Source organism: Hemitrygon akajei, chromosome 3 (genome assembly GCF_048418815.1).
Source record: "Hemitrygon akajei chromosome 3, sHemAka1.3, whole genome shotgun sequence".
Classification (NCBI taxonomy): Eukaryota; Metazoa; Chordata; class Chondrichthyes; order Myliobatiformes; family Dasyatidae; genus Hemitrygon; species Hemitrygon akajei.
Genome location: NC_133126.1, coordinates 191,737,872 through 191,752,750, shown reverse-complemented (window position 1 = coordinate 191,752,750; position 14,879 = coordinate 191,737,872). Strand labels below are relative to the sequence as shown.

The following is a 14,879-nucleotide window of genomic DNA, read 5'->3' as shown; positions in this document are numbered from 1 at the left end:
AAAACATCCCAACTTTTGTATTCAATACTTTGATGTATACTTCAATACTTGTATTCAATACTTTTTTGTATTCAATACTTTTGGCCAATGTGCCAAAAGCTCTCTTTACAATCCTATCTACCTGTGATGCCACTTTCAATTTTCTGAACAATACCTTTAGAAAGTTAAGCACTTCCCACATTATCTGTGTTAATAATAGGGACAGGAGTTGACGACAACATGATTTTTAGGGTAGAAGCAAATTAAATCTTAGCAAAGTTTTGTGCGGCAGCATTCCAGGCAATGAAGCTCCAGATCAAAGGATTTCTGCCAACAAAAGAGTGATAAACCTATCAATCTGGCTATCATTGGAAAGGAGGTACAGGAGCCTGAAGACTCACTCTCTAAGTTTTAGCAATAACTTCTTCACTCCACCATCAAATTTTTGAATGACCTTCACCAGCACCATCTTTGTATTGCTTTGGATTTCCAGCATCTGCAGAACCTCTTATGTCCAGTTTAGTGATTTAGAACATGGAACTTAGGCGGGTACCCGAGGACTAGGCCCTTTGGTTCACAATAGGTATGGTCTATTAATTAAAATAGTAATTAAATACTGGTTACTAAGCTAGTTCCTTCTGCCTTCTCAACATCCATACATCTCCATACCCTGCACATTCATATGTCTAACAGCCTCTTAAATGCTTCTATTGTATCTGACACCCCAGGCAGCACATTTGAGGCATCCACCACCATCTGTGTAAATAACTTGTGTAAACTGTGTAAACACTTCCTTTAAGTTTATATACAATGTATCCCCTCTAGTAGTAGACATTTTAGCCCTGAGAAGATGATGACAGCTATCCTCACTCAGTAGATACCTATACTATATTATCAACACTACACCTCCTGAACCTAATGAGTAGGCCACTCGGTATATATTCGTGGTCTCTGCTGCTGTAGCCCATCCATTTCAAGGTTCGGCGTGTTGTGCATTCAGAGATGTTCTTCTGCACATCACTGTTGCAATGTGTGGTTATTTGACCATCCCATCAGCTTGAACCATTCTGCCATTCTCCTCTGCCCTCTCTCATTAACCCACAGAACTGCCGCTCACTGGATGTTTTTTGTTTCTCACACCATTCTCTGTAAACTCTAGAGAATGTTTCTGAGATACTCAAACCACCCGTCTGGCACCAACAATCATTCGGCGGTCAAAGTCACTTAGATCACATTTCTTCCCCTTTCTGATGTTTGGTCTGAACAACAACTGAACCTCTTGACCGTGTCTACATGCTTTGATACATAGAGTTGCTGTGACATGATTGGCTGATTAGATATTTGCATTAATGAGCAGGTGTTACTGAATAAAGTGGACATTGAGTGCATCTATGCCAGTATTATAAATTTCTATCCAATCTTCCCTTGGCCTCCAACACTCCAGAGGAAAAAATACCCTAGCTTGCACAATTTCTTCTTATAGCACACAACTTTGAATCCAGACAGCATCCTGGTAAAGCTCTCTTGCATCCCCTCAAGGGCATGAGCTCAGAACAGAAGGACATCCATTCAGGGCAGAGGTGAGGGGGGAATTTCCTCAGACAAGAGAGTAGTGAATCAGCAGAATTCATTGCCACAGGTGGCTGTGCAGGCCAAATCACTTGGTATATTTAAGGCAGACGTTGATAAGATTCTTGACTAGTCAGGGTATGAAAAATTATGGGGGAAAAACTGAAGAATGGAGTTGAGAGGGAAATGGATCAGCTAGGATGAAATGGCAGTGCAGGCTCAACGGGCCAAATGGCCTAATTCTGCTCCTATGTCTTATGGTCATTATACCCTTCCTATAATTGGTGATCAGAACTGAATACAATAGTCCAGAAGTGGCTTAACCAGAGTTTTATAAAGCTGAAACATAACTTCCTGAATTTGAACTCAGTACCTCAACAAATTAGAGCAAGCATGCCTTGTGCCTTCTTTCCCACCTTATCAACTTGTGTGGCCACTCTCAGGGAGCTATGGACTTGGATCCGAAGATCCACATGTAGCTGGAGCATACAGCACAGTACATGGCCTTCAACCTACGACATTCTGCTGACCTTTGAAACACTCCAAGATCAATTTAATGCTTCTGCCCCACATAACCCTCCATTTTGCTTTCATCCAAGTGCCTATTTAAGAGTCTCTTAAATGTCTAATGAATTTGGATCTATCAACCACCACCCCCCCCCCCCACAGCAGCATGTTCCATGCACCCACCACTCTGTGCAAAAAAAACCTATATCTGACATCTCCCCGATACTTTCCTCCAATCACCTTAAAATTAAGCCCTTTCATTTTAGCTATTTCTGCCTTGGGAAAAAGGCACTGGCTGTCCAGTCTATCTATGCCTCCTATCTTCTTATACTCCTCCAAAAACTGTCCTGTATATATCATGTAATTCTACTTTAGGTAGAACAGAGAACAGTACAGAATAGCAACAGGCCCTTTGGCCCGTAATGTTGTGCTGAATCTATTGGCAAACTAAACTGATCCGTCTGCCTACACAGATGTCCATATCCTTCCATTTTTCCCACATCTATGCCTCTTAATGGTCCCCAATCTAAACTAATCCCTTCTGCTGACACAAATGTCCGTATTCTTCCATTTTCTCCACATTCATGTGCCTATTCAAACATCTCCAATGCTTGCCTTGACCACTACTTCAGGCAGTGCATCCCAGTCACCTACAACTCTCTATGTAAAAAAAAGCTTGCCCCTTACAACTCCTTTAAGATGACCTCCTCTCACAGTAAATGTATGCCCTATAGAATGTGACAGGTTGTAAATGCATGTCTGCCAAAGGAGCTGTAAGGTACTCATTCACTCCGTCAGTCTGCAGGTCACCCTTGGGCAAAGTGTAGTCTCTGCTTTACCCCTGATCAGGGTCATGTGAAACCATGGGAGCATGTGGAGGATGGTCGTATGAGCAGCTGGTGCATATCACACGTCCTGGTTATGCGACCACTGACGCCAGGAAGACAATCTCTGAAGAGTATTGATAATGGCTGGGGTCACCCGTCTTGTAAAGACACTGTCCAGAAAAAGGCAATGGCAAAGCACCTCTGCAGAAAAATTTGCCAACAATAATGGTCATAAGACCATGATCACCCACGTCATGCGATATGACGTATGATGATGATAACATGATACTATTAGACTTTTCAACCCTGGGAACAATATATTATCTGTCTCCTCTCATAACCTTATAAACCTCCATCACCGCTTCAGAGAAAACAAACCAAGTTTGTCCAGACTCTTGGTATAGCACATCATCTAATCCTGGCAACATCCCAGTAAACCTCTTCTACACCCTTTCCAAAGCCTCGACGTCATTGCTATAATGGGACGACCACAATAGTATGCAATACTTCAGCTGTGGCCTAACAAGACCTTTGTAAAGCTGCAATATCACTATAAACTTTATGTTTATAGTACTGTTGGATTATTAATACATTTTATTTGAATTTTTGTTCAAAGTTACACTCTAGAAATTTTTCCAGAGCTTAATACTTTGATATGACACTGTTGAGACATCTGTCACCGCTTATTCTTCGGGATATCTTCCTGCATAAGGAGGGGTGCATGTGTTCCATTCTGAGGATTTATTTCCTCAGGTTACAGTTTAAATTTCAAAGGTCCCTACTTGATTTGGTTGCTATGTACTGAACTAGGCAGACAGAACAAAATAAATCCCTGGTTTGACAACGTCCATGCTGAGGTGATATGCACTTGGCTGCAACTCCACAGGGAAAGGAATGGGAAAAATTCTGGCACTCTGCTCCTGCTATTTCACAATATTGAGGAACTTACAGGGATTACTTGTTATAGCAGGCCGTCTTGAGATGACCAAATTAAGCAATAATTTATATTTACACAATGTCTTTCATCTTCATACATTTGCAGTGTTACCATAGTGTCATAGAAAAGTACATCGCAGAAACATGCCCTTCAGCCCATCTAGTTCATGCCAAACCATTTAAACTGCCCACTCACAATGGAAGTGATCTAAAGAAGTCCAGAGAAGATAGATCCACTAAAATATTTTCATATGTTAAGGGACAGCAGAGTTAGCATAATGCATTTACAGCATCAGCGACCTGGGTTCAATTCCTGCAGCTATCTGTAAGTTCTCCCCAAGACCACGTGGGTTTCTTCTGGTGCTCCGGTTTCCTCCCAAATCCCAAAGTTGTATGGGTTAGTAGATTAAGTGGCCGCATAGATGTAATTGGGCGTTGTGGGCTTACTGGAAGGGCCTGTTTCCGTGCTGTATCTCTAAATAAATAAGAAAAATAAATAAAGTTGCAGAGGTAGATAACTGGAGAATAAAGTTCACATGTCAGCTGATCTGTGTTCAACAAACTCCAGTCTAGAAATGGCCAGATTGCTCTATTTCTGATATGGGGGGGTAGGGGGGGGGGGAGATAAATACTTACTGAGAGACCAGAGAATTTCCCTCTGCTCCTTCTCAAGGTACTTGTATTGGAGGTTTGGACAGTGCCTCAGTTTTTGATAAATGCAAGATCAGCTTTATTTATCACAAGTACATCGAAACATGCAGTGAAATGTGTCATTTGCGACAGTGACCAACATTGTCGGAGGACGTGCTGGTGGTAGCCCGCTAGTGTTGTTAATAAAGCACGCCCTCAACTCTCTAACCCAAGCCCTAACCGTATGTGTAGGAGGAAACCGGAGCACCCGGAGGAAACCCACACATTCATGGGGAGAATGGACAAACTCCTTGCAGACGGCAACAGAAATTGAACCCAAATCTTACAGTGTTGCACCAACTGATATGCTACATATTTAGTTAGTGACCGGAGAGTTTCTTTCTGCTTCTTCTGAAGGTAGCCCAATGGGAAGTGTGATGTTTGGCTCAGTGAACTGTCTCCCTGCTCTTGTATCAGAGGCAAGAACTTAACTAATACACTCTGCAGAAGGTACGGGGGAAGAGGCTGTACAACCCCTCAAGCCTATCCTGTCTTTCAGCATGTGACTAATTAATCAGCACCTGTCCTTAAACATAAGAAACAGTATCAGGAGTAGGCTATTGGGCCCATCAAGCCTGTTCTGCCATTCAATAAGATCATGGCTGACTTGGTCATGAACTCCACGCCACCTACCTTCTTTTTCCCCAGAACCCTTAATCCTGCAGCTATGCAAAAATCTATCTGATTGCGTCTTAAATATATTTAATGAGGTAGCCTCTAATGCTTCCCTGGGCAGAGAATTCCCCAGATTCACTACTCTTTGGGAAAAGCAGTTTCTCCTTATTGCTGCCCTAACTCTACTCCCCTGCCCCTACCTTATCTATCCCTTTCGTAATTGAATATCTTTCTATAAGATCCCCTCTCATTCTTCTGAATTCCAGGGAGCAGAGTCCCAAGCGACTCAATCTCTCCTCATTCAAAAGTTTAAAGTTCAAAGTTAATTTATTGTCAAAGTACATACAGAAATGTGCAAAAGTCTTACGCACACATATATAGCTAGGGTGTCTAAGACATTTGCACAGTACAAATTTGTCAACGTGGAATGAAGAGCGGGTTTGTAAATCTAGCGGGAGCAAAGGATGTTGGGAATGGCGAGGGCGGAGTACTGCCAGAGGGGTGTGGGACAGGTGGCAGAGAAGGAGTGCCAGGGGGTGCCAGAAGGAGATGCACCCAGCCCTGAGACACCAAGCTAAGTCACTTGATTTCAAACAATTAGTTTACTGGCCATTACAGAATGTCTCTCTGGTGGTTCCCACTCCCTCCCCTCTTCTTTCCCCTTTTCCAACCACGACTCCCTTCTCCCTTCCCCTTCCCACTCTCAGTCCACAATAAAGAAACCAAATCAGGTTTATCATCACACGTCATGAGATTTGGTTTTATTTTTGTGGCAGCAGTACGGTGCAATACATAAAGTTACTACAGTGCTGTGCAAAAGTCTTTGGCATCATCACTATCTATATGTGCCTGATACTTTTTGCACAGCACTGTACCTATCACCATATACTACCCTGAGATCCATTTCTTTCAGACATTCACATTATCTATAAAGAAACACAATGGAATCAATGAAAAACCACACACAAAGACAGACAACCAAACAGCAAAAAAACAAAAAATCATGTTAAAACAAAAAGATTAAAAATATATAATAATAAATATCGAGAGCATGAGTTGTAGAGTTCTTGAAAGTGAATCCATTGGTTGTGGAATCAGTTCAGCATTGTAGTGAGTGAAATTATCCACTCTGGTTCAGGAGCCTGATGGTAAAAGGGTAGTAACTGTTTCTGAACATGGTGGTGTGGGATCTAAGGTTCCTGTATTTCCTTCCTGGTGGCAGCAGTGAGAAGAGAGCATGGACTGATTTGAAGGGGTCCCTAATGATGGACACTAACCCTTTCATGGGCTAATCCCCTCATTTTCTCTCCAGACTGGTGAATCTCCTGCGTACCATCTCCAAAACAAGCTTACCTTTCCTCAAGTAACAAGATGAGAACTGCATGCATTTCTCCAGATGTGGACTCAACAGGATCCTGTACAGATGCTTCGTAACATCTCTGCTTTTAAATTCAATCTCTCTGTCAATGAAGGTCAACATTACATCTTGAAAACTTGAAAAGTTTTTCATTACACCTTGAAAGGCTTGAAAACAAACCTTTCCCGATTCACGCACAAGCACTCACAAGTCCCACTGCACAACAGCTTGCTGCAATCTTTCACCATTTAATTAACATCCAGTTCACAAAGTGTCAGGGAATCACTGATGGTTTGTGCTGACTGAAAAATAGTTCCCCACTCCAATCTGATCTAGCAGCAGGTCACAGATCTTCAAGCACACGGATAAATTTGTTGAGGTCCTCTACACATACCGCCCCTTTAAACAATCTCCCGTGAATACCCACAAGAAAATGAATCTCAGGATTGTACTTTGATAGTACATTTACTTGAACTTTGAATCAGCGAAGTTCAACATTCACAGTATGTAAAACATGTACAACCCTGAGATTCATCTTCGTGTAGGCACCCGCTAAAAAAGAAACAGAACAGAATCCACGAGAAACCACACACAACCAAGAGGGAAAAAAAGAACAAAATCATGCAAATAATTAAAGTGAACATTTGCCACAGTGTCCCCAAAGGTGAGTCTACAGGCCGCGGAACCAGTTCAGCGCTGAGGTGAGTGAAGCTGGTCCAGGAACCCAATGGCTACAGAGTAACAGCTGCTCCCAAACCTGGCAGTGTGAGACCCAGGACTCCTGAACCCTCCACCGGAAGATAGCAGCAAGAAGAAAGGGAGACAGGTCATTCTTTGGGTGAAACTAATCTTGTGCATTTACTTTAACATTGTCAATCACAGTTAGTTTGGACAAGCTGGGTCAAAGAGCCTGTGACCATGATGTACGACTTTCTATTCTATTCTGTTAATGTATGCCCCTGTTTATTAGAGATTCCTATTTAGACCGCAGGAAAATAAGACATAGGAAAAGAATTAGGTCATTCAGCTTATCAAGTCTGCTTCACCATTTCATCATGGCTGATCCAATTTCCTCTCAGTGCCAATCTCCTGCCTTCTCGCCATATTCCCTCATACCCTGACCAATCAAGGATCTATCAATCTCTGTCTTAAATATACATACAGAGGGGAGACGGTTAAGGAATAGGAAACATAAAGTTCTATCCTAATAGAGCTATAGAGCACATAAAGTGGCCCTTCAGCCCATCTAGTAAATGCCAAAATATTATTCTTCCTAGTCCCAACAACTTGCACCCGGACCACAGCGCTCCATGCAATTCCCATCCATGCACTTATCCAAGCTTCTCTTAAATGTTGCAATCAAACCTCTTCTTCCTCTCCTTCCTTAGGAGTTTGTTATAGATGTGACATGACATCTTAAACTTTAACAAACTTCCATAGATGAGTAGAGGAGAGTACATTGACTGGCTGCATCATAGACTGGAATGGAAACATCAAAGCCCTTGAATGGAAAATCCTTTAAAACTTGGTGGATACTGCCCAGTCCATCATGGGTAAAGCCCTCCTCACCACTGAGCATATCTACACAGAGTGCAGGGTCCCCCACCACCCAACACAGCTCGCTTCTGGCTGCTACCATCAGGAAGAAGATACAGGAGTCTCAGGACTCAATCCACCAGGTTCAGGAAGAGTTATTACCCCTCAACCATCAGGTTCTTGAACCAAAGAAGATAACTTCACTCAAGCCCCATCTTTGAAATATTCTCACAAGCTATGGACACACTTACAAGTCTTCATCTCATGATCTCAATACTTACTATTCTTTTTTTTTATTATTTCTATAATTTTGTATTTGCAGTTTGTTGTCCTTTGCACACTGGTTGAACAACCAAATTAGTATGGTCTTTCATTGCCTGTGCTATGGTTATTATTCAACGGATTTATTGAGTATGCCCACAAGACATTAACCTCAGGATTGTACTTGGTGACATATCCAGTTCTATGCAAAAGTCTTAGGCACATATATATCAAGCTTAAGGTTATATTAGGCTCGATATATGAGAGTGTGAAGGGGGCAAGGAGAGGGCATTATGATTGGGGAAAAGGGAAGAGAGAGGGGAGCAAGCAGAAAGCACCAGTGAAACATTCTGTAATGATAAACCAAGTGTTTCAAATCAAATGCCTGGTGACTCAAGGCTGGGTGGGTCTGCACCCACGCCAACCCCCATCGCTGGCATTCTTTCTCTGCCACCTGTCCCGCACCTCTCCAGTGGCGCTCCACCCTCACCATTTCCAACAACCTTTGCTCCCGCCAGATTTACAAATTCACTCTCCATTCCCCATGGACAAATACAATATTATGCAACAGTCTTGAGCACCCTAGCTATATATACATGTCTAAGAACTTTGCAGAGTACTGTACATACTTTGATAATAAATTTATATTGAAATTTGACTTTGAACATCCACCACTTCAGCTGGCAACTCGTTGCACACTCGCTGTCTCCCGAGCACACGAGCAGGAGGTTGGTGTTGGGCGGGGACCTGTCACTGATAGCAAGCTGAGATATCCACACAAAACAGCTTACTCTAGTTGAACCAGGTAACATAGCTGTGAATGTGTCATTAACTAGGATCACAGAGAGCTCGGGAGAACTCATCCAGAAAGATTAAGAAAAACACTTGCAGCCAGCAATAACAGATTTGGCCGTCTCATGAGAAGATTTGCCAGTGTCCTGGAGTTACATCTGCCCCAGGGAATCTGAGGCAATCCCACTGGCCTGACTGGGAAGAATGTGTGGAATGTCAGAACGCTGTTACACACTGCAGCCGTTAAGAGTCAGTGTGCACTCTCCAAAATGTTTCCTGTGCAGTCATTAGCAGTGGTGGGTGATCCTCATTGAGAAACCAATGTCCCATTCATTCAACAGCCACAGGACGTGGAATAGTACAGCGCACTACAGGAACTTCCACCCATGATGTTTTTCCAACCTTTTAAGCTACTCCGAGAACAGTCTAACCCTTACTTCCACATAACTCTCCTTTTTTTTGATCAAAGTGCCATTTTAAGAGTTTCCGAGCGTATCTGCCTCTACTGCATCCCCAGCACAGAATTCAACAAACCCACCACACTCTATGTAAAAAAAACTACTCTGATACCCACTCTATACCTTCTTCTAATCACCTTAAAATTATGCTCCCATGTAGTGGCCATTTCTGCCCTGGGGGAAAAAAGTCTCTGACTGTCCACTCGATCTATGCCTCTTGTCATCTAATACATCTCCATTGTCAACTCTCATCCTCCTCGGTCCAAAGAGTAAAGCTCTAGCTCCCTCAACCTATCCTCAAAAGATATGCTCTCCAATTCAGGCAGCACCTGATAAATCTCTTCATCCTCTCTAAAGTCAGAATCAGAATCACAATCAGATTTAGGTTTAATATCACTGACTAATGTCATGAAAATGGTTTCATTGCACCAGTACACTGCAATGCATAATAATAAAAAATACAAATTACAATAAGAAATATAAATCAAAAATAGGTAATGCAAAAAGAGAGCAAAAAAATTAAATAGTGAGGTAGTGAATATGGATTTATTGCCCATTCAAATGGCAGAGGGGAAGAAGCTGTTTCTGAAACATTGAGTGTGTGTCCTCAGGCTCCCTGAACTCCTCCTCATTGGTAACAATGAAGAAAGGGCATGCCCAGACCATAAGATATAGGAGCGGAAGCAGGCCATTTGGCCCATTGAATCTTCCCTGTCATTCAATCATGGGCTAATCCAATTCTTCCAGTCATCCCCACTCCCCTGCCTTCTCTCTATACCCTTTGATGCCCTGGCATGTCCTGGGTGATGGAGTTTCTTTATGATGGATGTCACCTTTTTGAAGCATAGCCTTTTGAAGATGTCCTCAATGCTGGAGAAGCTGGTGCCCATAATGGTGCTGGCTGAGCTTGCAGCCTCCTGCAGCATTTTCCAATCCTGTGCAGTGGCCCCTCCATACTAGACAGTGAAGCAACTAGTGAGAATGCTCTCCACAGTGCATCTCTAGAAATTTCGGAGAGAGTTTGGTTGCATACCAAGTCTTCTCAAGCTCCTAATAAAATATAGTCATTATTGTGCCCTCTTTGTAATTACAGCAATATATTGAGCCCAGGAGAGATCTTCAGAGATGTTGACATCCACGAACTTGAAATTGCTCACCCTTTCCACTGCTGATCCCTCGATGAGAACTGTCGTGTGTTCCCTCGACTTCCTCTTCCTGAAGTCCACAGTCAATCCCCTGGTCTCCCTGATGTTGAGTGCAAGGTTGTTGTTGCAACATCATTCAACCAGCTGATCTATCACACTCCTCCATGCCTCCTTATCACCATCTGAAATTCTGTCAACAATAGCTGTGTCTTTGGGAAATTTACAATTGGTGTTTTAACTGCGCCAAGCCACACAGAGAGAATAGAGCAGTGGGTTAAGTACACATTCTTGATGTGTGCCAGTGTTGACGTCCTTCCTGTTGACCAGAACTGAATACTCCAAATGTGGTCAAACCATCGTTTTATAGAGCTGCAACATTACCTCATGGCTCTTGAAGACCAACACACCATATGTTTTCTTAATCACCCTATTAACTTGTGCAGCAGCTTTGAGGGTTCACAGTGAATTTATTATTGAAGTATACATATGTCACTATATACAACCTTGAGATTAATTTTCTTGTGGGCATACTCAATAATTCCAATAACCATAATAGAACCAATGAAAGACTGCACCAACAGGGTGTACAACCAGTGTGCAAAAGACAACAAACTGTGCAAATACAAGAAGAAAGAAATAATAACAGTAAATATATAAGCATTAAATATCAAGAGCATGAGAAAAAGATTCCTTGACAGTGAGTTGTGGGAACAGTTCAATGATGGGGGCAAGTGAAGTTGAATGAAGTTCATCGCTTTAGTTCAAGCACCTGATAGCTGAGGGGCAATAACTGTTCCTGAACCTGGTGGTGTGTGCCCTGAGGCTCCTGTACCTTCTTCCTGATGGCAGTAGTGAGAAGAGAGCATGTCCTAGGTGGTGCTGTCCCTGATGATGGATGCTGTTTTCCTGTGACAATGCTCTGTGTAGATGTGCTCAATGGTCGGCAGGCCTTTACCCGTGATGGACTGGGTCATATCCACTACTTATTGAAGAATTTTCTGTTCCAGGGCATTGATATCTCCATACCAGGCTGTAATGCAGCCAATCAATATACTCTCCACCACACATCTATAGAAGTTTGTCAAAGTTTTAGAGATCCCACTGCTCCTCAACACTGCTAAGAATCCTGCAATTAACTATGTACTCTGCCTTTAGGTTGGACCTAGAAAGTACATCACCCACCCCCAACGTGTTTCAAATTCATGCTCGGTCTTTCATTCCACTCTCTGGGCTGCACTTTCATGTCACTCTAAGGGAGAAAGAGCTTCTGTCTAGATAATGGGGAAATAAAATTACATGTCACAGCAGGTTGCCATGCCAACTGAGCCATTGCGCTTTCTGAGAGCAAGCTAGCCTATTAGTCTCACGCTCCTTGGTACCTCCCCGCAAACCCACAATTATTCCCACTTGGAAATTTATGCAATTCCCAGCTGGATGTGCCTATTGAAACTGCTCCCACCAACCCAGCCCCTACCTAATAACAACTCATCTGTGTTATCTCCTTGTCTGCATGTGATGACACAGGTAGACAGGGTGGTCAAGAACGCTTTTGGCTTGCTGGCCTATCCCAGTCAGGTCATTGAGTGTAATAGATAGCAGGTCACGTCGCAGTTGTACAAGATGTTGGTGAGGCCACATTTGGTATATTATCTTCAGTTCTGGACATTTTGTGATCACGAAGGTACTATCAAGTTGGAACGAGTGCAGATGGTTTTCATGACGTTGTTACTGAGAATCCAGGGCCTGAAGAGAAGTTAACTAGGTTGGGACTTTATTCATTGTTTCCTACGGAATTAAGCTGTCATTTTAAAGGGGTGTATAAAATCGCGTGAGGCATATGGTCAATGCACACAACCTTTCTCTAAGGGTAGCTTCAACCTCCGAATAGATGGATGTCCCTTTTGAATAGAGATGAGGAGAAAACTCTTTAGCCAGAGGGAGGTGAATGTGTGGAATTCATTGCCATAGAGCGCTGTGGAGACCAAGTCATTGGATATATTTAAAGTAGAGATTGACAGGTTTGTAATTAGTAAAGACATCAAAGTGTATGGGGAGAAGGCAGGAGAATGAGGTTGAGAGGGATAATAAATCAGCCATGATGGAATAGCAGAGCAGACTCGATGGACTGAATGGCCTAATACTGCTCCATCTTATTACTACATGACTCAGGGAATCTACTCTGTGCTGAACTATGAATCTGTCTAGTCCCATCCTTCCCACAGGTTCTTCTCTCTGCTAAGAAGTTGGTTGTGGTTTAGTGGGAGGTACTGTTGCATAACTTCCAGGACATCCCAAGGCACTTTACAGTCTTTAAAAATATATTAGGAAGTGTGGTGGCCATTTCTGCACAGCAAGCTCCCATAATTCCACAGTAATAAAAAGCTGAGCAGCTGAGGAGGATTAAACGATGGCCACGCCATTGGGAATAATTCCAATGATTTTCTGCCCAATGGTGTCACAATATCCACTTTGTAGGCTACCCCAGGCATATCCAATAGGGCAACACTGCCCTTTTAGCCCAAATCCTGCAGGCTGTGCCTTGGTTAGTAAGACACTCAACTCTGAGCCAGAAGACTTTTGGATTTGAGATGTTTGTGAAGATGGTGCTGGACTGTGGTAACTCATTACAAATTGCTCTCCGCAGATCTGTTCATTGTTCCTAATACAGTGCTTGGTGTAACTAATTGATCAGTATGGACAGTACACAAGACAAGTTTTTCACTGTAATTGGTACATATCAAAATTACAAACCAATTTAGTTTAATTTAAATAAAGATTAGCCTTATTTGTCACACGTACATTGAAATATGTGTTGTCTGTGTCACAACCAGCACAGTCCGAAGATGTGCTGGGGCAGCCCACAAGTGTCGTCATGTTTTCAGCACCAACATAAGAAATAGCAGCAGAATAAAGCCATTCGAGTCTGATCCGCGATTTCCCTCTAAATCCCGGTTTCCTGCCTTCTCCCTGTAACCTTTCACAGATTCACCATCGTCTGGCTAAACTTTAATCTCTTCTTACACAATTTATGCTCCACTCATTTAAAATATGGATTGATCGACATGTAAGAAACAGAAGCGAGAGGTCGTTCTATCCACTGTACCTTTCCCAACATTCAGTCCACCTTGGCTGATTGCAGACACCGAATCTATTTCCTTTGATTCCTTTATTTTTCAGAAATCCACTAAAATCCATCTCAAATCTACACTCTGTGGCCACTTTATTAAGTACACCTGCTGTTAATGCAAATATCAAATTGCCCAATCTTGTGGCAGCAATTCAAAGCATAAGAGCAGACAGGCATGGTCGGGAGTTTCAGTTGTTCAGATGGGGAAGAGATGTAAACCAAGTGACTTCGACCCAGTGGTTTGACTATCTCAGAAACTACTCATCCTAGGGTTTTTCACAGGCAACCAACCGTCTCTAGAGTTTTCTAAGAATGGTGTGAGAAACAACAAACATTCAGTGATTGGTAGTTCTGTGGGTGAGAATACCTTGTCAATGAGAGGTCACGGGAGAAAGGCTGGCTGGACTGGTTCAATCTAACAGGGAGGTGACGGTAACTCAAATAACCACACTTTACAACAGTGTGTGCAGAAGAACATCTCTGAATGCGCAATACATGGAAGCTTGAAGTGGATGGGCTACAGCAGCAGAAGACCATGAACACACACCCAGCGGACCGGCAGGTACCTAATAGAGTGGCCACTGAGCGTCGGTAGCAACTTAGTTTCTCTAGCCCTCTGAGATTCGAAAATCAACACTGGGTAAAAAATCCCTTCTCAATTCTGGCCTGAATGGCTAATCTGCTACATTCAGAACTCCTGAAAATGTTGTGCTGGTCGTTAGCCTGAGTGCAGCGAGACTGGAAAACCGGACCCTTCTCTGCTTTTACCTTACTGAAGGCAGGGCGTCAACTCTTTGCCGCCTTTGCCTTTCACAGCCCCATCGCGACAGTTACTGTAGAAGATTAATGAGGCGACTTCTGTGTTTAGTAGATCGGGGATGAATGATCTGAACCTCCTCCCCCCCCCCACACCCCGCATTTAATTTACTTTCTATCAATACTGTCCGTGCACATCAGGAAAAAAAACACCAGAGGATATTTAAAATCCTTACCTTCTTTGCTGCCCTCATTTCCAACAGTGGTGGAACTGATAGCCAGACTACCTGTCAGGGCAAGACGCGTTGAGAAGATGCATGGGGA

At 42.9% G+C, this 14,879-nt stretch overlaps 1 protein-coding gene across 1 annotated transcript in view; it reads right to left on the bottom strand.

Annotated features, from left to right (window-relative positions):
• LOC140725762 (rho guanine nucleotide exchange factor 26-like) overlaps positions 1–14,879 on the bottom strand; it is a 202,796-nt gene that overhangs the window by 123,148 nt on the left and 64,769 nt on the right. The window lies entirely within an intron of this gene.